Source organism: Phoca vitulina, unplaced genomic scaffold (genome assembly GCF_004348235.1).
Source record: "Phoca vitulina isolate PV1807 unplaced genomic scaffold, GSC_HSeal_1.0 scaffold3, whole genome shotgun sequence".
NCBI classification, from domain to species: Eukaryota; Metazoa; Chordata; class Mammalia; order Carnivora; family Phocidae; genus Phoca; species Phoca vitulina.
Window position 1 is genome coordinate 75,024,074 of NW_022589706.1, and position 23,908 is coordinate 75,047,981.

General features: G+C 36.0%; 1 protein-coding gene across 1 annotated transcript in view; it reads right to left on the reverse strand.

Annotated features, from left to right (window-relative positions):
• STPG2 (sperm tail PG-rich repeat containing 2) overlaps positions 1–23,908 on the reverse strand; it is a 316,895-nt gene that overhangs the window by 252,959 nt on the left and 40,028 nt on the right. The window lies entirely within an intron of this gene.

Here is a 23,908-nt window from a genome sequence, read left to right on the forward strand (position 1 = left end):
TTTGTTTAAGTTTTTATTTAAATTCTAGTTAGTTAACATAACTAGGTTCATCACTCACATATAATACCCACTTCTCATTACAAGTGCCTTTCTTAATACCCATCACCCATTTAGCCCATCCCCCACCCATCTCCCCTCCAGCAAGCCTGTTTGTTCTCTATTAAGATTCTTTTACGGTTTGCCTCCCTTTTTTTTTTTTCCCCCTTCCCCTATGTTCGTGTTTTGTTTCTTAAATTCCACATATGAGTGAAATCATATGGTATTTGTCTTTCTCTGACTGACTTATTTCGCTTAGCATAATACACTCTAGCTCTATCCACATTGTTGCAAATGGCAAGATTTCATTCCTTTTCATGGCTGAGTAGTGTTCCATTGTATATATATACCACCTCTTCTCTATCCATTCATCTGTTGATGGACATTTAGGAATGGATTGATTTAAACGAAGGAGTTCTATAAAATGAACAACTATCAAAATAAACAACTTGAAAATGTTTTCCATATATTTCTGCTTAAAAATGACTACTACAATCTATACGGAATCTGGACATTTCCAGCTTGCATTAAAAGCCCTCCATTATTTCCATCTTCAGGGTTCTCTCAGTACTCACTAAAACAATCTCACTGGCCAGCTAGGTTACTCTGCCAGCTACTCAAATGTTATGTTTTCTACTTCAACCCAAAATGTCATTTGCTACCCTCCATCAATCTGTTGCCCAATATTTCCTTTAAGAGCTATCTCAATGTAATTTTATTCTTTTATTCAATAATTCTTTTAATCTACCATATGTTAGGGATTTAAAATCAATAAGACATAATCCCTGACCTCAAGAATGGCATGGTCTGGTGGCAGAAACAGATAATGATAATACAGCAATGATAAATGCCATGATTGAGGTATGTGTAAAGTACCAGGAGTTGAATCTCAAAGAATGACTGGAAATCAGCCACATGAAGAAAAACGGGGCATTCCAGGGGAAAGACTAGCTTATGCAGAGGGAGAAAGGCAGGGAATGAGTGGGAAGAATGGTAAGCTCAAAAAGCTGAAGATAGTTCAATATGACTAAAATAGAGGATACATAGAGAAGAATTGTGAAATGTGCATTTGGAGAAGTTTAGGGTCAGATTATAACAGCTTTGTATGTCGTAAGAAGTATTAAAGCCCATTTCATTCAGTATATCCCTCTATTTCACATATACTCTATTTTTTAACCCTCACAGATTTATGTCATTCATTCATTCATTCAGCAAATGTTAGGGAAAACACCATGTATTTTCTCTAATTGTTTCATATATGTGATTTGTGTCTCCAATTAGAAGGCAAATAAGTTTTTTTTTAATATCTGAAGTCCTAAGGCAACTAGTGTAATGCTAATCATACATTACTCACTTCAAGAAATGTTTCTTGAATTGAAATATTAAATAATTATCAGGTTATTTAAAATCATTAACCTAGCTTTTATTTTGGCAATAATCCTAAATTAGCAAAAGATAAATAACACATGCAAAGAATTATAGTGGCAAGAACTATAAAGTCTCTCCTTTAGAAGAAAACAAAACAAAAAACTCTAGCTATTCAATAAGAGCTTATCTCTCTGCATTCCATTTTAGGTAAGCTTCCTGAAAGACCCAGCAGCCTATATTCACAGATCCTCTTCTTTACCATCCAACCATTCTTAAATCCACTCTCATCTGCTGTCTGCAACTTGGGCCATCAGAGTGCTTTGCTAAAATAACCACTGATTTCAAAATTCTGCAAGGTTCAGTGGATCCTTTTCACTTCTTATCTTTATTTACCTATCCAAAGTATGTAACACAGATGGCAACTATCTTCCTCTGACTCCTTTGAGATCACTCCTTCCCCATTCTACTCATACTGGGGTTTTTTTATTATTGATTTTTCCTTGTTTTTATTTAAATTCAATTAGCCAACGTACAGTACATCGTTAGTTTCAGATGTAGAGTTCAATAATTCATCAGTTGCATATAACACCCAGTTCTCATCCCATCACGTGCCCTCCTTAATGCCCATCACTCAATTACCCCATCCCCCCGCCACCCTCCTTGCCTCCAGCAACCCTCTGTTTGTTTCCTATAGTTAAGAGTCTCTCATGGTTTTTCTCCCTCTCTGATGACCTACTCATACTGTTTTTAATCCTCCTTCTTTGTTTCTTAGATTCCCCTTCCTCCACTTATTCATTACACGTGGTCAATCTTCAGGTTCAATCCTTGCTCCTTATGGATTACATAACCTAACTAATTGCTAAATCTTCAGTTCAGATTTTTCTCAGTTTTCTGACTACCTTCAAGACATTTCCACCTATACAACAAATAGATGCTTAAAATAATCTGATTTCCCAGTACTACACATCACACACATGTGTGCGCATACGCGTACACACACACACACACACACACAGGAATGTTTTCTATATTCTCTCTCTCTCTCTTCTCTCCAACTCTCTGTACTATTCATATAGTACTCTAAGTAAGAAATTCAGCAGTCATCCTTAATACTTCCTTCCCACTCATCCTCCCACATAAAATTAATCACTAGATAAAATCAATGTTAACATACAAATATATGTCATTTTCCCCTCATTTCTAGGCTCATTTCACTATCTTAATACAGGCATTCACTATGTGAATCACTATGCATCACCTTATGATTTCTTCTCTCCCTTTCCCCACATCCCATACATTTGACTCATACCTAACTGTCCTATTTTTCTAAAATCACAAAGCTATTTCCTGCTTAAAATATTTACTGGTTCATCATCACCTACAGATAAAAATAAAAACTGCTTTTCTCAAATTTTCATGGCTTTGCACATTCTCTTTGCCTGCAATGTTCTATTCCATCCAGACAAATAACTACCCATCCTTCAAAACATAACCCAAACATACTTTGAAACCCTTTCCTGACTTCTGCCATCCTCTAAGAAGAAACAATGAGTTTCTCTTCTGAAGTCCACTGTACCTGATTTGAATATTATTGTAAATTTTTTACATTTTTGTATCTTCCATCAAAGTGTGAACTCCTTAAAAACCTCTGTAGTATTCATCATCTTTCTACCCACAACATGGAGTAAGTATTCAATAAATATCCATTAAAAGAGTAATAGTAATATGTATAACTTACTGAGTGTTAACAAATGTCAGATAGTGTTAAGCTATATGTGTGTATATATGATTACACCTCATTGGATTTTCACAATAACATTTTGTAGATATTATTCATATTTTAGAAATCCAGAAGGAAAAATATTTAAGCTTAAAGTGGCAAAATAACTTGCTCAAGGTCACACAACTACTATATGATGGAGCAAAAAACTGCCGTGTGATTCTAAAGCCTGAACTCTTCACCACTAAATCAGTAATAAATCTAAGAATGCTTTATTTATTTATATAGTTCTTAAAAATTTACCACAAATGAGTATGACTTCAGTACATAAAAGTCATTAATAACAGTACAAACCATTTTACAATTAGACTTGAAAATATCAGACGCTCTTCCAAAGATAATCACTGAGCAATAAATAAATGTTTCCAAACCTCTTACTCACTCCTTTTCTCACATGTAATTTTGTCCATTAGTCTTTTAATAATTCAATCCTTCCCTCCCATTTTGACACATTTTCTTTCCTCTTTGAAACCCATAATTTAAAAATAGGAAAAGTTATCTTAGAAAATAAAAAAAGTGAGCATTCCAACTTTTAGGTACAGTAGCCATTATGCAAACAACTAATTTGTGTTTGGGGGAGAAAAACACATTTGTCTGTAAGTCTTCCTAAGTCTTTGTTTATCCTCAAATTCAAGTTCTTTGAGGCCATCACTGCATATTACTAACTGCAGTAAATTGCCAAGTACTTGTTATATTGGCAACCAATCAGGTAATTTAAGAAATATTAGAGACTAGCAATGATAAGTGAAAGGTAAAATTTTTGCATCATAAATAAGGAAACAATCCACCCATAAAAGAAAACCATTAGTAATGATATATTGACAGGCTTCAAAAAATAATCACAAAATCTATATATTGTTTCTGTCTCTTATGTCCTTATTAATGTTTATAAGCATATTTTTACTTACTTGAAACTACACCTTTCTACTCGAGTGCTAGATCTACTTATGATCTACTTACAATAAATAAATTATTTTTAGGTAATCTACTAATCCAGAGAAAAACCTAGTTTATAAGTTACACCTTTCAATTGTAACTTTTAAAATTCTAACAGTTTTCATACATTTATATCAATAAATGAAGAGAAATGACTGCTCTATAACTTATTTTGTAACCCGAATTCAAATAACACTTTAATATACCTACTGCTAAGTTATTTCCATTTAGCAGAACTTACAAAAATTAAAATTTCCAATTTAGGTTTACTCAGAAGAACTACAAGGCAAATTTTCAAATCTTGCCACATAATTTTTAAACATTTGTTTTAATGAATATGGGAAATGAATTAGTAGTTTACGTCCATAAAAATCCAAAATATTGGCGCCACCTAGTGAAATTTTACTCAGTTTTTTAACTGATAAGAAGCTATTATAGGAATTCCATAAATTTTGTATTACCAAATCAAAGAACTTCAACAGAAACTATTGTTAAATGTCTTTGTATATTAAGGACTTCATTAGTGTTAAGGAAGATACTAAAAAGAATTTCCATTGTCAAAAGCAAGAAAAATTTCTGTGGAAAATATTCAGGTTGAATAAAAGTTAATTTTGTGGTTTTTAACAGAAGTTCTCAGTAAAGTAGAGCACCATAATATATTCAAAAGAAGTACTGAAACAACACTGCATATACAACAGAATTAGATAGATCTCAAGAATATGATAAATTTTTTAAAACTTGCAATTGGGGGCGCCTGGGTGGCTCAGTTGGTTAGGCGACTGCCTTCGGCTCAGGTCATGATCCTGGAGTCCCGGGATCGAGTCCCACATCGGGCTCCCTGCTCAGCAGGGAGTCTGCTTCTCCCTCTGACCCTTCCCCTTCTCATGCTCTCTCTCTCTATCTCATTCTCTCTCTCAAATAAATAAATAAAAAATCTTTAAAAAATAAAAAAATAAAAATAAATAAAAAAAAAATAAAACTTGCAATTGTTCATTAAAATATTATATTCATATTATATTTTGTTGTATCATCAGAAAATGCTTAAATCCAAAGACACTACACTACTTATTTAATTATTTTATTGCTTTAAAACATTCTTCTAAGGCAGTTTAGAAAAAAACCTAAGAATTCTTTCTCTAAATTCAAGTTTTTAAAATAAAACTGCCCATTTTTCAGATCTGTAATCAATTTATTCAAAAAGCATTAATAAACATTATCCTCACTCCACTAACTATAGATATATCAAAAAACAAGCAGAATGAAAGATTCCTATCCTTTAGAAACAATGGTTCAATTGGGTACATAAGATAAGCATTTTTTTAAAGATTCCATATATAAGAAATAATGTTATTCAAATTAATCATAAATCAAAAAAAAAAGCAAAGCAAATTTGCAGAACTCTTACAAGTCAACAATAAAAAGGATAATCTATTTTAAAAAGGGCAAAGACTCTAACTAGACATTTCTCTGAAGAAAATATACAAAGGGCCAACAAGTATATGAAAAAATAGTCAATATCAATAGTTTTTAGGGAAATGCAAATCAAAACCACAATGATATACCACTTCACAGCAACTAGGATGGCTATAATCAGAAAGATAAACAAAAGCAAGCATTGCGAAGATGTGGAGAAATTGAAACCTTCAATTTTACACTAATGTAAAATAGTGCAGCTGCTTGTAAAATAGTTCCACAAAAAGTTAAAACATAAGAATTATGGTATTATCCAACAATTCCACTCTCAGGTATACACCCCTGAGAAACAAAAACATATACCCACACAACGACTTATATATGAATGTTCATAGCACAATTATTTTTATGCTCATTCTTATGCTTTCGTTTAGCATAGTATTATACTTATTTTTATTCTTAACCAAAAAGTATAATCGACCCAAATGTCCATCAACTGATAAAATGGATAAACAAAATATGGTATATCCATGTAATGGAATATTGAGCTATAAAAAAATGAAATATTGATACATGCTACAACATGGAAAAAATGATGCCAAGTAAAAGAAGTCAGCCACAAAAGGACAAATATTGCATGATTCCATTTATATCAAATGTCCAGATAAGCAAGTCTACAGAGCCAGAAATAGATTAATGATTGCCTACAATTGGGAGGACTGGAATAAAAAAGGAGTGACTGCTAGTCGGGGTGAGTTAAATGCTCTAAAATTGATTGTGGTGATGGTTGCACAACTCTGTGAATACTCTAAACCATTCAATTATGTACTTTAAATGGATGAATTATGATATGTGAACTATATCTCAAGAGAGCTGTTTTTAAAAAACAAAGCAAACTATAGAAATGATCCCTGAAGTGCCATGGTGAGTGCTGTGAATTGTGTAAGACTGTTGAATTACAGACCTGTACCTCTGAAATAAATAATACATTATATGTTAAAAAAAAAAAAAAAAAAAGAAGAAGAAGATAGCAGGAAGGGAAAAATGAAGGGGGGGAAATCAGAGGGGGAGAGGAACCATGGGAGACTGTGGACTCTGAGAAACAAACTGAGGGTTCTAGAGGGGAGGGGGGGTGGGGGGATGGGTTAGCCTGGTGATGGGTATTAAAGAGGGCACATACTGAATGGAGCACTGGGTGTTATACACAAACAATGAATCATGGAACACTACATCAAAAACTAATGATGTAATGTATGGTGATTAATATAACAATAAAAATATAAAAAACAAAGCAAACTTCTAAATTCAAACTGGCTGGGTGAGCATGGAATGCAGCCAGAGACCGGGTAGATGGGAGTGATTGACTGCTTTTCTCTGGGGGCGCACTGAGGAGTGTGGCCCCGAGTTCTTGGCTCCTCCGGGGCGGAGATTGGGAGGCCGCCATTTTCACTCTCCTCCAAAGCTGTACGGAAAGCTTGCTAGGAACAAAAGCTCCTGAGAACAACCCCGAGCGTATTACTTAGCACAGACCTGGCAAGGGCGGGGCAATTCCACCTCCGGCAAAGACATTTGGGAACCATGGCAACAGGCCCCTCCCCCAGAAGATCAGGAAGAACAGCCAAGACCAAGTTTACCGATCAATGAGAATGGCAGAACTCCAGCGCTAGGGGAATACTGCACATAGAATTCATGGCTTTTTTCCCATGATTCTTTAGTCTTTCAAAGTTAATTTTTTTTTAACTTTCTTTTTTTTTTTTGAATTTTTCTTTTTCCCTTTTTCAACCAACATCTTATCAATCCCTTTTTTTAAAAATCTTTATTTTTCATTTTTAGAATCATATTCTATCCCTTCATAGTAGTTAACCTTATTTTTGATGTATATATATATATATATAAGTTGTTCTCTCTTTAAAATTTTGGGATACAGTTTCTTCTAACAGACCAAAATATACCCTAAATCTCTAGTGTATGGCTTTGTTCTGTCTCCTGCCTGATCACATTCTCTCCCTTTTTTTTTTTTTATCCTCTTCTTTCTTTTTTCAACCAACTTATCAATTCCTTTTATAAAATCTTTTATAGTTTTCATCTTTACAGTCATATTCCATCCCTTCATCGTATTAACCCTTATTTTTGTACATATGTAAGTTTTTCTTTCTTTAAAATTTTGGGAGGCACTTTCTTCTAACAGACCAAAATATGCCCAAAATCTAGTGTGTGGCACTGATCTATGCACCAGCCTGATCATATTTGATCATATTCTGGGTTTTTTGTTTGTTTGTTTGTTTTTGTTTTTTGTTTTTATCTTTTTCTTTTTCTTTTTTTTCTTTTTTTTTTCTTTCCCTTTCTTTTCCCCCAGTTTCAGGTCTCTTCTGATTTGTTTAGTGTATATTTTTCTGGGGACGTTGTTACCCTGTTAGCATTTTGTTCTCTCATTCTTCTATTCTCCTCTGGACAAAATGACAAGATGGAAAAAATCACCTCAAAAAAAAGAACAAGAGGCAGTACCGACTGCCAGGGACCTAATCAATACGGACATTTGTAAGATGTCGGAACTAGAGTTCAGAATGATGATTTTAAAGATACTAGCTGGGCTTGAAAAAAGCATGGAAGATATTAGAGAAACCCTTTCTGGAGAAATAAAAGAACTAAAATCTAACCAAGTCGAAATCAAAAAGAAGTGCATTTTGAAATAAACTCTAAATGACAAGGGAAAAAAGTACATGTTGAGAAACAAATCTGACAAGACTACACCTTCTCTTCTGGTATGTGTTAATTTCCCCTTCTACAGAAGTAAAGAGAAGGGAATGCCCTGGATTAGCCAGACCTAGAGAGTTCAGAGAAAGAACTTTGTAAAGATGTGAAAACATAAAAACCATAGAGGGAAGCCAAAGCCTAATATGCCAAAAAAAGGAGTATGAATGTGTAAATATAAGCCAGAAATCTGAGTGAGATCCAGGGAAACAAGAGAAAGAGCAATGGGCTCCATATAAGTAAAGAGCAATCTAGAGAGTTTTAAGGAATCACTACCTATAACTAATCTTTATGTACCATCTATTGTAGGAGTCAGTGCATCAGCTGAATTTAAAGAAACAAAAAAATGGAATGAAGCTAGTCAGCCTATCCCACACCAAATTTATCAACTTTCCCAAGTCATACTTCTTGCAACTGCTCTTAAGGTGTGGGAGAGAGACTACAAAATGTTATGTTCCAAATCCAGTCTAACAATCATTGAGAAATTACCATTTAGCATTATATAAGCCAAAAAAATTAGATTTTAAAAAATGGAAAAAAACTCCATCTTCCCTTGTTACCTCAAAATGTAAGTTAAAAATTTCTCCATATTAGAAGCAGATATTTGAAGAGACAAAAAAGCACTGAGAAATGCCATGTACAATTAAGATCCTATTCAACTAGTTCATTCATCTTAAGTCCTTATTCCTTTTACTATTTATAGGGTAAAGAAATGAAAAATTATTTTATTATTACTATGTAGGTCAGGATAGTCTCATGGAAAAAGTTGTGGGAAAAAAATCACTTTGAACAAAACATTTATTAGTTTTATATTATAGTAACTATGAAGAAAATATCATGTTCATATTATCTCCTTTCATTATAAATGTTCTTTGATACCTCATATATTCTTACTTTATCAAAACTGTTTTCACAGAGTTGATTTTTAAAGGAAAAAGAGGCAAACTACATATAGTTAGAACCACCCTTGCATCCCTGGGATAAATCACACTTGGCCATGGTGTATGATCCTTTAAATGCACTGTTAGATTTTTTATTCAACAGTTAACATTTTATTAAGGATTTTTACAACAATGTTCTTCAGGGATATTGGTTTACAGTTTTCTTTTCTTGGAGTGTCTGCCTGGTTATGGTATCAGGGTGATGCTAGCCTCATAAAATGAGTTTGGAAGCATTCCCTCTTCTACTTTCTAGAAGAATTTAAGGATTGGTATTAATACTTCTTTGAATGTTTGGTAAAATTTACCCATGAAGATATTAGGTCCTGGGCTTTTCTTTGTTAGGAGATTTTTTATTACTGATTCAGGCTCCTTGTTACTGGTCTGTTCAGGCTTTCTATTTCTTCCTGATTCAGTTTTGCTAGGTTGTATGTTTCCAGGAATTTATTCATTTCTTGTAGGCTGTCCAGTTTGTTGGTATAGCTGTTCATAATAGTCCCTTACAATCCTCTTTTTTTCCTCCTGAGGTATCCATTGAAATGTATCTGATTTTATTTATGAGTCTTTTCTCTCTTTTTCTTAGTCTATAGTTTGTCAATTTTATCTTTTAAAACACCAATTCAAAGGTTTCATTCTTTTTTGTTGTTCTCCATTTGACTCACTTCTGCTCTAATCTTTATCATTTCCTCCCTTTGGTTAATTTGGGCTTGGTTTGTTCTTGTTTTTTAGTTCCTTGTGGTGTAAAGTTAATTTGTTTGATATCTTTCTTCTGTTTTAATATAAGCATTATTCACTAAAAGTTCCCTCTTAGCTTTTGCTGCAGTCCATAGATTTGGTATGTTGTTTTTGTTTGTTTCAAAATACCTTTTAAACTTCCTTTTGATTTCCTCTTTGACTCAATGATTTTTCCTTTTACTTTGTTTCTTTTTCATTTTTAAAGGACTTTTTTCATTCAAGTATAATTAACATACAGTGCTATATTACTTTCAGGTATATGATGTAATTCAACAATTCTATATATTTCTCAGCACTCGTCAAGTATATTCTTAATCCCTTTTTACCTATTTCACCCATCCCCCCACCCACCTCCTCTCAGGCAACCACCAGTTTGTTCTCTGTCTATAAGAGTCTATGTTTTTGTTTCTTTTTTTAATTTGTTTCTTAAATTCCACATATGAATGAAATCATATGGTATTTGTCTTTCTCTGACTTATTTAATTTCACTTAGCATTTAACTCTCTAGGTCCATCTATGTTGTTGCAAATGGCAAGATTTCATTCTTTTTACAGCTGAGTAATATTCCAGTGTGTGTGTGTGTGTGTGTGCGTGCGCGCGCACGTGTTTGTGTATGTGTACATCTTCTTTTTCATCTATTGATAGATACTTCTTTGACCCAATGATTCTTAAGACAGAATTGTTTAGTTTCTACATATTTGTAAATTTTCCCATTTTCTTGCCATTGCTGATTTCTATTTTTATTTCTATAAACTATATCTAGTTTCTACATATTTGTAAATTTTCCCATTTTCTTGCCATTGCTGATTTCTATTTTTATTCCACTGTGGTCAGAAAAGATACTTGGAGTGATTTTGATGTTCTTAAATCTGTTAAGACTTGTTTCATGACCTTTCATGAGATCTATCCTGGAGAATATTCAGTGTGCCTTTGAGTAGACTGTGTATTCTGCTCTTGGGTAGAAATTTCTGCATAGGTCAGTTAGATCCATTTGGTCTATAATATTGTTTAAGTCAGCTATTTTTGTATGGATTTTCTGTCTGGATGTTCTATCCATTATTAAAAGTGGAGTATTGTAGACCCTTACTATTTTGTATTGCTGTCAATTTCTGCCTTAAGATCTGTCAATATTTGTTTTATATATTTAGGTATACTGATATTGAATGCATTTACAATTGTTATATCTTTCTGTTGAAGTGACCCTTCGATCATTATATATTGACCTTCTTTGCCAAAAGAGACAGTTTTAAACTTAAATTCTATTATTTCTGACATACATATAGCCAACCCAGCGTTCTTTTGATCTTCATTTGCATGAAACACCTTTTTTCATCCCTTCATTTTTGGCCTATGTGTGTCTTTAATTCTAAAGTGTGTCTCTTATAGACAGAATATCACTGGATCTTGTTTTTTTTTTTAATACATTCAGGCACTATAGGCCTTTTGATTGGCAAATTTAATGCATTTACATTTAAGGTAATTATTGATAAGTGAGAAATTTACTATTGCCATTGTTAAAAATTGTTTTCTTTGTGTCTTATAATTGTTTAGGCTTTCTTTTCTTCTCTTGTGTTACTTTGTTACTTGATTTGATTTGGTTTGGTTTTTTTCCCCTTTCTCTTTTATGTACCTATTACAGTTTTTTTTTTTTTCATGATTAGCTCAAGAGTTGCCTAAAATATCTTGTAATTATGACCTTCCATTTTATTTTGATAACTTCAACCACATATAAAAACACTAATCTTTTATTACTTCCATATACACATACAGTTTGTATTCTTGTAGACAGTTTCTTTTTATACTGTGTACCATTAAAAAATATTTTTACCTATTGACTTTCACATTAAGTTAAAGCAATTTACAAGTCATCTTTACTATTACATTAACCTATGTATGTTTATATATTTACTTTTTTTTTAAGATTTTATTTATTTGACAGAGAGAGACACAGTGAGAGAGGGAACACAAGCAGGGGGAGAGGGAGAGGGAGAAGCAGGCTTCCCATGGAGCAGGGAGCCCGATGCAGGGCTCGATCCCATGACCCTGGGATCATGACCTGAGCCGAAGGCAGAACCTTAATGACTGAGCCACCCAGACGCCCCTATAGATTTACTTTTACCTATGAGATTTCATGCTCCTATTTAGCATGTTTTCATTTTAATTTGAAGAAATCCCTTAAGCATATCTTGTAAGGCAGGTCTAAGAGTAACAAATTCTCAGTTATTCTTTGTCTCAGAAAGACATTTTCTCTCCATTTTTAAGGAACAATATTTCTGAGTATAGTAGTATTATTTGGAAGTGGTTTCTTTCAGTACTTTGAATACATCTTCCTACCCTCTACTGGCCGCAAGGTTTCTACTGAGAAATCAACTTATATTCTTGGGAAACAGTTTGGGGAGGGGAGAGTCTTAGATGTGATGAATCACTTTTCTCTTACTGCATTAAAAACTCTCTCTTTGTCATTGAGTTTTCACAATTTAAATATAATGTGTCAGTGCAATCTTTGGGTTGATCCTATTTCAGGACCTTTGAGCTTCATGAATATTGATGACCACTTCCCTCCAAAGATTTGGGAAGTTTTCAGACATTATTTCTTTCTGTTCCTTTCTCTCTCTTCTCCTTCTGAGACTCCCAAAGTGCATATGTTGGTTCTCTCATGATGTCCTATAAATGGTGTAAGATTTCCTCACTCTTTTTCATTCTCTTTTTTATCCTCTGATTGGATAATTGCAAACGAACTTTCTCTGAGTTGACAGATTCCTTCTTCTACTTGAATGAGTCTACTATTGAAGCTCTCTATTGCATTTTTCTTTTCATTCATTGTATTCTTCAGCTCCAGAATTTCTGTTTAGTTCTTTTTTTGTGATTTCTATCTGTTAAACCTCACATTTTATTCAACTCTTGGAGCTGGGTCCAGTACAGGAGTATACTTTCTGCAGTGTTGGTGCTGGTGTCCAAGATGGGTACACATACAGCTGCCACAGAGCCAGGGTCTTGGGTGTCTACATGATTATGAGACATGAGTGGCAGCTCCAGCCCTGGAAGAATGGAGGAACTGTGATGCCTCCTTCTCCAGGGGGAGGCACAGTGGCATGGACTCCAGGCAGCTCCATCGGCTGGGTTAAGCATCAGTGAAGACTGCAGGTATCCTCAGTAGCATAAGTTTCAGATGTCCAGAGTGGTGACAAGGGCTGCTAGTGTCCTCCTCCTCTCCATTCATGCATGGTGGGAAATTACACATTGGGATCCTTCTTGGCATCAAACTATGATGGACTGAGGGATGGTGTGAAGCAGGTAAAATGTCTCTTAAACTTTTCTATGTGGCCATCCTGAGTTTTGAGCTCCTAAGGGTTTCTGTAGCTTCTTTATTGTACTCTAAGCTCTCCCAGAGCTATTTTCATCAGTATGTAGTTGTTTATTGTTTGTTACTATTTTTTTATGGAGGGAAATAAGTGTTGGGACTCCTATTTCACCATCTTGTTGATGTGACTTCCAGAAAATACTTTATGTTTAAAAGATTCATTTCCACTCTTTGGTCTCAATCATAGAAACAAGATAACAAAGGGGACTCACCATTTGGAAAGCATCACAATAAGAAGTACACATTATTCCACTACTACGGCCCTCAGCCCTACCACATCTTCAGAAGTGGACCTGTTGCAAATGTGGCTACCCTGTCAAGCAGAAGAGAGAGAATAACTGGAGTGCCAAGGCTAAAAGATGAAATACCACTAGGACTGGTCAAACGAGGCCCGTAAAAATTGTATACCACAGATTCAGGCATGGATTTTGTGAAGAAACAACACCTACACCCAAGAAGGCAGCTGTTGCACCATCCAGTTCATCTTAAGGATTTCAAAGATTAGTCACACAATAAATGTTCTGGTTTAAAACAAAAACAAAAACAAAATACCTAATTTCCTAAATTCCAGTTTCCAGTTCCACACATAAGGAACTTAGATATTGCCACTCCTCCCTAACAAGTAGAAACCTGAATAGAATGTAGAATCAAACTCTTTTTAGATCCATGAGAGATCAAAAAACACAGGACAAACCACTGCCCACAAGATTGGAGAGACAGACAAGCGAATACAGGTCATCACAGCTTACCATAGCAGAGATTTAAAAGTAGAAAACACTGTGGAAATCAGTGCCAGTATAGGAATACCAAAACTATAATTGAAGAACTGCTGGAGTCTCAGTGCAGACAAGTCTAAGAGTTAAAAACTCCATGGGCCCCATCATAGGGGAGGACCCCATAATTCTAATTTACTTCCAGGAGCTCAACTAGGTTCTCACAGTAAATACTGGAGAAAAACCCTTTCATACATCTGGCAGGGGAAGAGGGAAAGGAAACGTTTTGAAATATACCAGAGCAAGCTCTCATGAAAATCAAACTAACCAGAGCCCAACCTACTAGAGCATTGTCAGTACATAATAGACCTAGGGAAGTGAAATGCCCAATTCCAGGCACCTCTAGCCTTCCATATATAAGACAAAGGAAATACCTAACTCCAGCCCACACTAGCCATTCTAACCCAGCTAAGAGAGGAAAAACTGAGAAACACTTCTGAAGTTCACAGTCCAGTTCAGAGGCACGGGCTCCCTAAGACACTGAGAGCTAATCATAGAACTATAGAACTCTTCCCCTTCCCCATACCTTACCACCATATTACAAAAGGCGTATTTACAACAGTTCCTTTACCTAATAGACTGAATGTTTATATCCCCTGAAATTCATGTTAAACCTTTTCTCCCAATATGATGGTTTTTGGAGGTTTCACCTTTGGGAAGTGATTAACTCATGAGTGCAGAGCTCTGATGAATGGGATTAGTGTCCTTATTTAAAAAAAAAAAAAAAAAAAAAAAGGCATCCAAGATAGCTCCCTACCCTTTCCACCATGTAAAGACATAGCAAAAAGATGACCTCTGAACCAGGAAGTGAGCCCTCAATAGAACTGAATCTGCTGGCACCTCATCTTGGACTTCCCACACTTCCAGAGCTATAAGGAATAAATTTCTCTTATTTATAAGCCATCCAATCTATGCTATTCTGTTCTAGTAACCTAAACAAACTAAGACATCCAGTTATTAAGAGAAAATTACAACAAATATTAAAAAGCAAAAAATTAGAAGAAACAGGGCAAGCACCAGAGCCAAACATGGCAGGGAGAGTGCCATCATCAGATGGGGAACTTAAAACAAGTAGGATTAATATACTAAGTGCTCTAATGAATAAAGAAAATAGAAGGCAAAAACAGATGAGAACCACACAAAAGGCAGAAAAAGAATGCATGATAAAAATAGGAGCAAAAAACAAGGGCATCAAATAGAAAACAGTAACAAATGTGGTAGATATTAATCCAACTGTATCAATAATCCTTGAATGTCAATGGTCTAAATTCACCAATAAAACAGAGATTGTCAAAATGGATCAACAAATAAGACCCACTATACAAGATTTGTATAGTAGTCTTGTTATCTATAAGAACACCACTTTAAATATAAAGACAAATATAAATTAAAAGCAAATGGAGAAAAACATACCATGCTAACACTAATCAAAACAAAGCAAGAGTAGATATATTAATTTTAAACAGTACAGACTTCAAAGCAAAGAAGATTATCAGGGCTAAAGAAGATCATTACATAATGATAAAGAGGTCAGTTCTCCAAGAAGACATAACAATTCTCAATGTGTATGTGCTTAACAACAAAGCAGCAAACTATATGAGGAAAACTGATAGGACTGCAAGTAGAAATAAATGAATCCACTATCACAGTTGAAGACTTCAACACCCCTTTCTCAGAAATGGACAGACTAGCAGGCATATAATAATAAATATAATAATAATATAATACAATATAATCAGTAAAGACATAGCTGGAATCAATAACACCATCAATCAAATAGATACAATTGATATTATTTATAGCAATAAAAGCACATATGAAAATCTAAGTTTCCACCTTAGGAAAATAAAAAAGAAGACCAAATTAAATTGAAAGTAGGCAAAAGAAAAAAAATAAGTAGAATTAGAGCAGAAATCAATAAAATTGATACAGATATCAATAAAATTCATAAAAATGAATAGAGAAAATCAATGAAACCAAAAGCTGGGTCTTTGAAAAGATCAATCAAATCTATAAGTCTCTAGCCAGGTAAACTAAGAAAAAAAGAGAGGACACAATTACTAGTATCAGAAATGAAGGAGGGGACATCACTACAGATCCCATAAACATTAAAAGAATAATAAAGGAATACTATGAACTCTATGCCCATACATTTGATAAGTCAGATAAATTGGACCAATTGCTTGAACGACTCAATCTTCCCAAACTCACACAAGAAAAAAACAAATGATCCAAATAGGCTATATCTATTTTAAAAATTGAATCAGTAATTAATAACCCTCTAAAAAAGGAAAGTACCAAGCCCAGGTGGGTTCACCAGTAAATTTTATCAAACATTTAAGGAACACATTATATCAATTTCTATAAACTCTTTCAGAGGATAGAAGCAGAGGGAATACCCCCTAACTCATTCAATGAAGCCAGCATAAGCCTAATACCAAAACAAAAACATTACAAGAAGAGAAAACTACAGACTATATCTCTCATGGTTCTAAATTAACACTTTTTATACTGTTTGAGATTTGTAATTGTAATTCTATAAAATCAATTCTATTGTATTATTCTGTTACTGCATCTCTTCATTTCTAGAAACAATATTTCTCATTGCTGATTGATATTCAGGGGAAGACCAAGGAAATCAAATGCAGAGAAAATTCTTTTTTTTTTTTTTTTTTTTTTTTAAAGATTTATTTATTTATTTATTTGAGAGAGAGAGAATGAGAGAGCAAGCACATGAGAGGGGGGAGGGTCAGAGGGAGAAGCAGACTCCCTGCCGAGCAGGGAGCCCGATGCGGGACTCGATCCAGGGACTCCAGGATCATGACCTGAGCCGAAGGCAGTCGCTTAACCAACTGAGCCACCCAGGCGCCCTATTCTAAATGCAGAGAAAATTCTTAGTGAATAGTCACTGATTGTCAGCTGAGAATCATTTATCCTTTTCTAAGTGATCCATTTTAAAATTTTTATTCTATAATCTTAAAGGTTTTTTATTTACTTGAATATAGTTAAAACACAATGTTATATTAGTTTCAGATGTATATCTAGTGATTCAATTTCTCTATACATTAATAGAGTAGCTACAATCTGTCACCATACAACATGACAATATCATTAACTATACTCCCCATGCTGTCCCTTTTATTCTAATTTATTCATTCCATAACTGTAAGCCTTTATCTCCCATTCTTCTTCACCCATTTTTCCCAACCTCCTATACTCCTTTCCTCTGGTAACCATCAGTTTGTTCTATGTATTTTAGGTCTGATTCTGCTTTTTGCTTGTTTAACTATTCATAAGTTCTATTTTTTAGATTTCACATATGAGTAAAATCATATGGTATTTATCTTTCTCTGATTTAATTCACTTAGCATAATACTCTCTGAGTCCACCCATGTTATTGCAAAAGGCAAAATTTCATCCTTTTTTATAGTTGTCTAATATTCCATTGTTCAGGTTTTCATGTTTAAATATAATAATATACTGAAGGGAAAAAAAAGTCTATGGTTCTATTTGTCTACAAGTTCCAAAAGAGTAAACTGAAACATACCTATAAAAAAATGTAATGAAGCGGGGGAAGGAAAGATGGCAGAGGAGTAGGGAACCCTATTTCAACTGGTCTCCGGAATTGAGCTGGATATCTACCAGACCACTCTGAGCACCCACGAAACCAGCCTGAGATGTAAGAAGTTCTGGATCTCTACAAACAGAATATCGCAGGTGTTTGGTTTCGAGGTACGAAGCAGGGAGCTGTGATTCCGCAGGCAGATATTGGAGGATAAACAGCAGCGGAAGGGTACCTGGCCATGGGGATCCTGCACCACCGGTGAGTGACAACCTCGTGCGCTGCGGACGGGGCACAGACTCGCAAACCGGTAGCGGCGGGGAAAGGACTTTAGGGCAGCCCCCGGGGTGGAAACCCGGAGCGGCGGGGTCGCACCTGCGAACTGGGGGCGGCTGGCGGTTTTAGAAGCACAAAGGGCAGAGACGGGCTCCAACCTGGAGGCAGGACTGGGAGCGCTGCGGAGGGGTGTGCAACCCAGGCCGCTGCAGTTTATAGCAGCATGGACAGAAACGGAGACAGTGTGGCCTGGAGGGCTCATGAAGAACAGACTGTGGTCTCTCTGCTCTGAGGCAGAGGGTTGGAAACGGTATCTTCTGCTCTGACTCATGGAAGAGACGCGGAAAGCCGCCAGGGAAAGCCACCAGAGAACAAAAGCCCCCAAAACTGATTCCTGCTGAGCCCATCCCCCGCCACAGGGGGCAGGGCAACTCTGCCCAAACAGGGTTGCCTGAGTAACAGCGCGACAGGCCCCTCCCGCAGAAGACAGGCTGGGAAAACAAGAGGCCAGCAAGCCTAAGGTCCCAAGAAAACAGGTGCATCTTGCTTGGGTTCGGGTCAATAATTTGGACTCTATACATTCCCTCAAACACCCATCAACAGAATGACAAGGAGGAGGAGCCCCCAAAATAGAAAAGACTCAGAGATTATGACTTATGCTGCAGATTTACAAATGGATGCAGATATAACCAAGATGTCGGAGACGGAATTCAGGCTAGCTATTGTGAAGATAATGGCTAGAATGGAGAAATCAATTAATGGCAACATAGAGTCTCTAAGGGCAGAAATAAAAGCTGAAATGGCAGAACTTAAAAATGCTATCAATGAGATCCAATCCAATCTAGATAATCTAACAGCTAGGGTAACTGAGGCAGAAGAACGATTAAGCGACCTGGAAGACAATATAATAGATAAAAAGGGAAAAGAGGAGGCCAGGGAAAAACAACTCAGAATCCATGAAAATAGAATCAGAGAAATAAGTGACGCCATGAAGCGTTCCACTGTCAGAATAATTGGAATCCCAGAGGGAGTGGAGAGAGAGGGGGGACTAGAAGATGTATTTGAGCAAATCGTAGCTGAGAACTTCCCTAATTTGGGGAATGAAACAAACATTCACGTCCTACAGGCAGAGAGGACCCCTCCTAAGATCAAGGAAAGCAGGCCAACACCCCAGCATGTAATAGTAAAACTTGTAAATCTTAGAACCGAGGAAACCATCTTAAGGGCAGTTAGGGGGAAGAGATTCCTTCCACACAGAGGGAGGAACATCAGAATAATGTCAGACCTCTCCACAGAGACCTGGCAAGCCAGAAAGGCCTGGCAAGACATATTCAGGGTACTAAATGAGAAGAACATGCAGCCAAGAATACTTTATCCGGCAAGGCTGTCATTTAGAATGGATGGAGAGATGCAGAGCTTCCATGACTGGCAGAAATTGAAAGAATATGTGACCACTAAGCCGGCCCTGCAAGAAATATTAAGGGGGGTTCTATAAAAGGAGAAAGACCCCAAGAGTCATATACAACAGAAATTTACAGGGACAATCTATAAATACAACGTCTTCACAGGCAACATGATGACAATTAATTCATATCTTTCAATAATCACTCTCAACATGAATGGCCTAAACGCTCCCATAAAATGGCACAGGGTTGCAGATTGGATAAAAAGACAGGACCCATCCATATGCTGTCTACAAGAGACTCATTTTGAACCCAAAGATACATCCAGACTGAAAGTGAGGGGATGGAGATCCATCTTCCATGCCAGCGGACCTCAAAAGAAAGCTGGGGTAGCAATTCTTATATCAGACAAATTAGATTTTAAACTAAAGACTGTGGTTAGAGACACAGACGGACACTATATCATTCTTAAAGGGTCTATCCAACAAGAAGATCTAACAATTGTAAATATCTATGCCCCCAACATGGGAGCAGCCATCTACATAAGCCAACTGTTAACCAAAATAAAGAGTCATATTGATAACAATACGTTAATTGTAGGAGACCTCAATACTCCACTCTCAGCAATGGACAGATCATCTAAGCAGAAAATCAACAAGGAAACAAGAGCTTTGAATAATACATTGGACCAGATGGACCTCATAGATATTTACAGAACATTCCACCCTAAAACAACAGAATACTCATTCTTCTCGAGCGCACATGGAACTTTCTCCAGAATAGACCACATACTGGGTCACAAACCAGGTCTCAACCGATACCAAAAGATTGAGATTATTCCCTGCATATTCTCAGACCACAATGCTTTAAAACTGGAATTCAATCACAAGAAAAAATTTGGAAGAAATTCAAACACTTGGAAGCTAAATACCACTCTGCTCAAGAATGTTTGGGTCAACCAGGAAATCAAAGAAGAACTCAAACAATTCATAGAAATCAATGAGAACAAAAACACATCAGTCCAAAACCTATGGGATACTGCAAAGGCAGTCCTAAGGGGGAAATACATAGCCATCCAAGCCTCACTCAAAAAAATAGAAAAATCCCGAATTCACCAACTAACTCTACACCTTAAAGAAGTAGAGAAAAAGCAACAAACGATGCCTAAGCCATGCATTAGAAGAGAAATAATTAAAATTAGAGCAGAAATCAATGAATTAGAAACCAGAAACACAGTAGATCAGATCAACAAAACTAGAAGTTGGTTCTTTGAAAGAATTAATAAGATCGATAAACCACTGGCCAGACTTATCCAAAAGAAAAGAGAAAGGACCCAAATTAATAAAATTATGAATGAAAGGGGAGAGATCACGACTAACACCAAGGAAATAGAAACAATTATTAGAAATTATTATCAACAACTATATGCCAATAAACGGAGCAATCTGGATGAAATGGAGGCCTTCCTGGAAACCTATAAGCTGCCAAGACTGAAACAGGAAGAAATTGACAACCTGAAAGGCCAATAACCAGTAACGAGATTGAAGCACTGATCAAAAACCTCCCAAAAAACAAGAGTCCAGGGCCTGATGGATTCCTTGGGGAATTCTATCATTCAAAGAAGAAATAATACCTATTCTACTGAAGCTGTTTCAAAAAATAGAAACAGAAGGAAAACTTCCAAACTCATTCTATGGGGCCAGCATTACCTTAATCCCCAAACCAGGCAAAGACCTCATCAAAAAGGAGAATTTCAGACCGATAGCCTTGATAAATATGGATTCCAAAATCCTCAACAAAATCCTAGCTAATAGGATCCAACAATACATTAAAAGGATCATCCACCACTACCAAGTGGGATTTATCCCCGGGATGCAAGGGTGGTTCAACATTCACCAAATCAATCAATGTGTTAGAACACATTAATAAGAGGAGCGAGAAGAACCATATGGTTCTCTCAATTGATGCAGAAAAAGCATTCGACAAAATACAACATCCTTTCCTGATTAAAACTCTTCAGAGTATAGGGATAGAGGGAACATTCCTCAAGTTTATAAAATCCATCTATGAAAAACCCACAGCGAATATCATCCTCAATGGGAAAAAGCTGAGAGCCTTTCCCTTAAGATCAGGAACACGTCCAGGATGCCCACTCTCGCCACTATTGTTCAACATAGTACTAGAAGTCCTAGCAACAGCAATCAGACTACAAAAAGAAATAAAAGGTATTCAAATTGGCAAAGAAGAAGTCAAACTCTCTCTTTTCACAGATGACATGATACCTTATGTGGAAAACACAAAAGACTCCACCCCCAAATTACTAGAACTCATCCAGCAATTCAGTAATGTGGCAGGATACAAAATCAATGCACAGAAATCAATTGTTTTCTTATACACTAACAACGCAACTGTAGAAAGAGAAATTAGAGAAATGATTCCATTTACAATAGCAGCAAAAACCATAAGATATCTCGGAATAAACCTAACCAAAGAGGTAAAGGATCTATACTCTAGGAACTACAAAACACTCATGAAAGAAACTGAAGAAGACACAAAAAGATGGAAAAATATTCCATGCTCATGGATCGGAAGAATAAACATTGTTAAAAAGTCTATACTACCCAGAGCAATCTATACCTTCAGCCATCCTGATCGAAATTCCAATGACATTTTTCAAAGTCCTGGAACAAACAATCCTAAAATTTGTATGGAATCAGAAAAGACCCCGAATCGCCAAGGAAATGTTGAAAAAGAAAAACAAAGCTGGGGGCATCACGTTGCCCGATTACAAGCTATATTACAAAGCAGTGATCACCAAGACAGCATGGTACTGGCACAAAAACAGACATATAGACTGATGGAACAGAATAGAGAACCCAGATATGGACCCTCAACTCTATGGTCAAATAATCTTTGACAAAGCAGGAAAAAACATGCAATGGAAAAAAGACGGTCTCTTCAATAAATGGTGCTGGGAAAATTGGACAGCCACATGCAGAAGAATGAAACTCGACCATTCTCTAACACCATACATAAAGATAAACTCAAAGTGGATGAAAGACCTCAATGTGAGACAGGAATCCATCAAAATCCTAGAGGAGAACATAGGCAGTAACCTCTTTGACATCGGCCACAGCAACTTCTTTCAAGATACATCTCCAAAAGCTGGTGAAACAAAAGCAAAAATGAACTTTGGGACTTCATCAAGATAAAAAGCTTCTGCACAGTAAAGGAAACAGTCAACAAAACAAAGAGGCAACCCACAGAATGGGAGAAGATATTTGCAAATGACACTACAGATAAAGGGCTGGTATCCAAGATCTATAAAGAACTTCTCAAACTCAACACCCAAAAAACAAATAATCAAGTCAAAAAGTGGGCAGAAGATATGAAAAGACACTTCTCCAAAGAAGACATACAAATGGCTAATAGACACATGAAAAAATGTTCATCATCATTAGCCATCAGGGAAATCCAAATCAAAACCACACTGAGATACCACCTTACACCAGTTAGAATGGCAAAAATGGACAGGGGAAGAAACAACAAATGTTGGAGAGGTTGTGGAGAAAGGGGAACCTTCTTACACTGTTGGTGGGAATGCAAGTTGGTACAGCCACTTTGGAAAACAATTTGGAGGTTCCTCAAAAATTTAAAAATAGAGCTACCCTATGACCCAGCAATTACACTACTGGGTATTTACCCCAAAGACACAGATATAGTGAAAAGAAGGGCCATATGCACCCCAATGTTCATAGCAGCAATGTCCACAATAGCCAAACTGTGGAAAGAGCCGAGATGCCCTTCAACAGATGAATGGATAAAGATGTGGTCCATATATACAATGGAATATTACTCAGCCATCAGAAAGGATGAATACCCAACTTTTACATCAACATGGATGGGACTGGAGGAGATTATGCTAAGTGAAAGAAGTCAAGCAGAGAAAGTCAATTATCATATGGGTTCACTTATTTGTGGAACATAAGGAATAGCATGGAGGACATTAGGAGAAGGAAGGGAAAAATGGGGGGGGGTGGAATTGGAGGGAGAGATGAACCATGAGAGACTATGGACTCTGAGAAACAAACAGGGTTTTAGAGGGGAGGGGGGAGGGGGGATTGGTTAGCCCAGTGATGGGTATTAAGGAGGGCATGTACTGCATGAAGCACTGGGTTTTATATGAAAACAATGGATCATGGATCACCACATCAAAAACTAATGATGTATTGTATGGTGACTAACATAACATAATAAATTTTTTTTTAAAAATGTAATGAAATCTTGGGTTTTATATTAATAAATATATACTATCCAGAAGAAGGAAAATGAAAATCCTACTATGTACAAATCAGACTACACCAAGAATATTATGCTTAGTTCTAGTATCATATTAAAAAGAGAGAGAAAGAGAAAGAGGGAGACTCAAAAATTAAAGAAGATCCGCAGATAACTTCAAAGGAAAATAAGTTATCATGAATTTAAATAATGAGAACAATGTCAAAAATATTTGGAGCATTTATCCTTACTAGAAAAAGACTGAAAAGGAGATTGAAAAGAAGTCACAGGAAAAGGG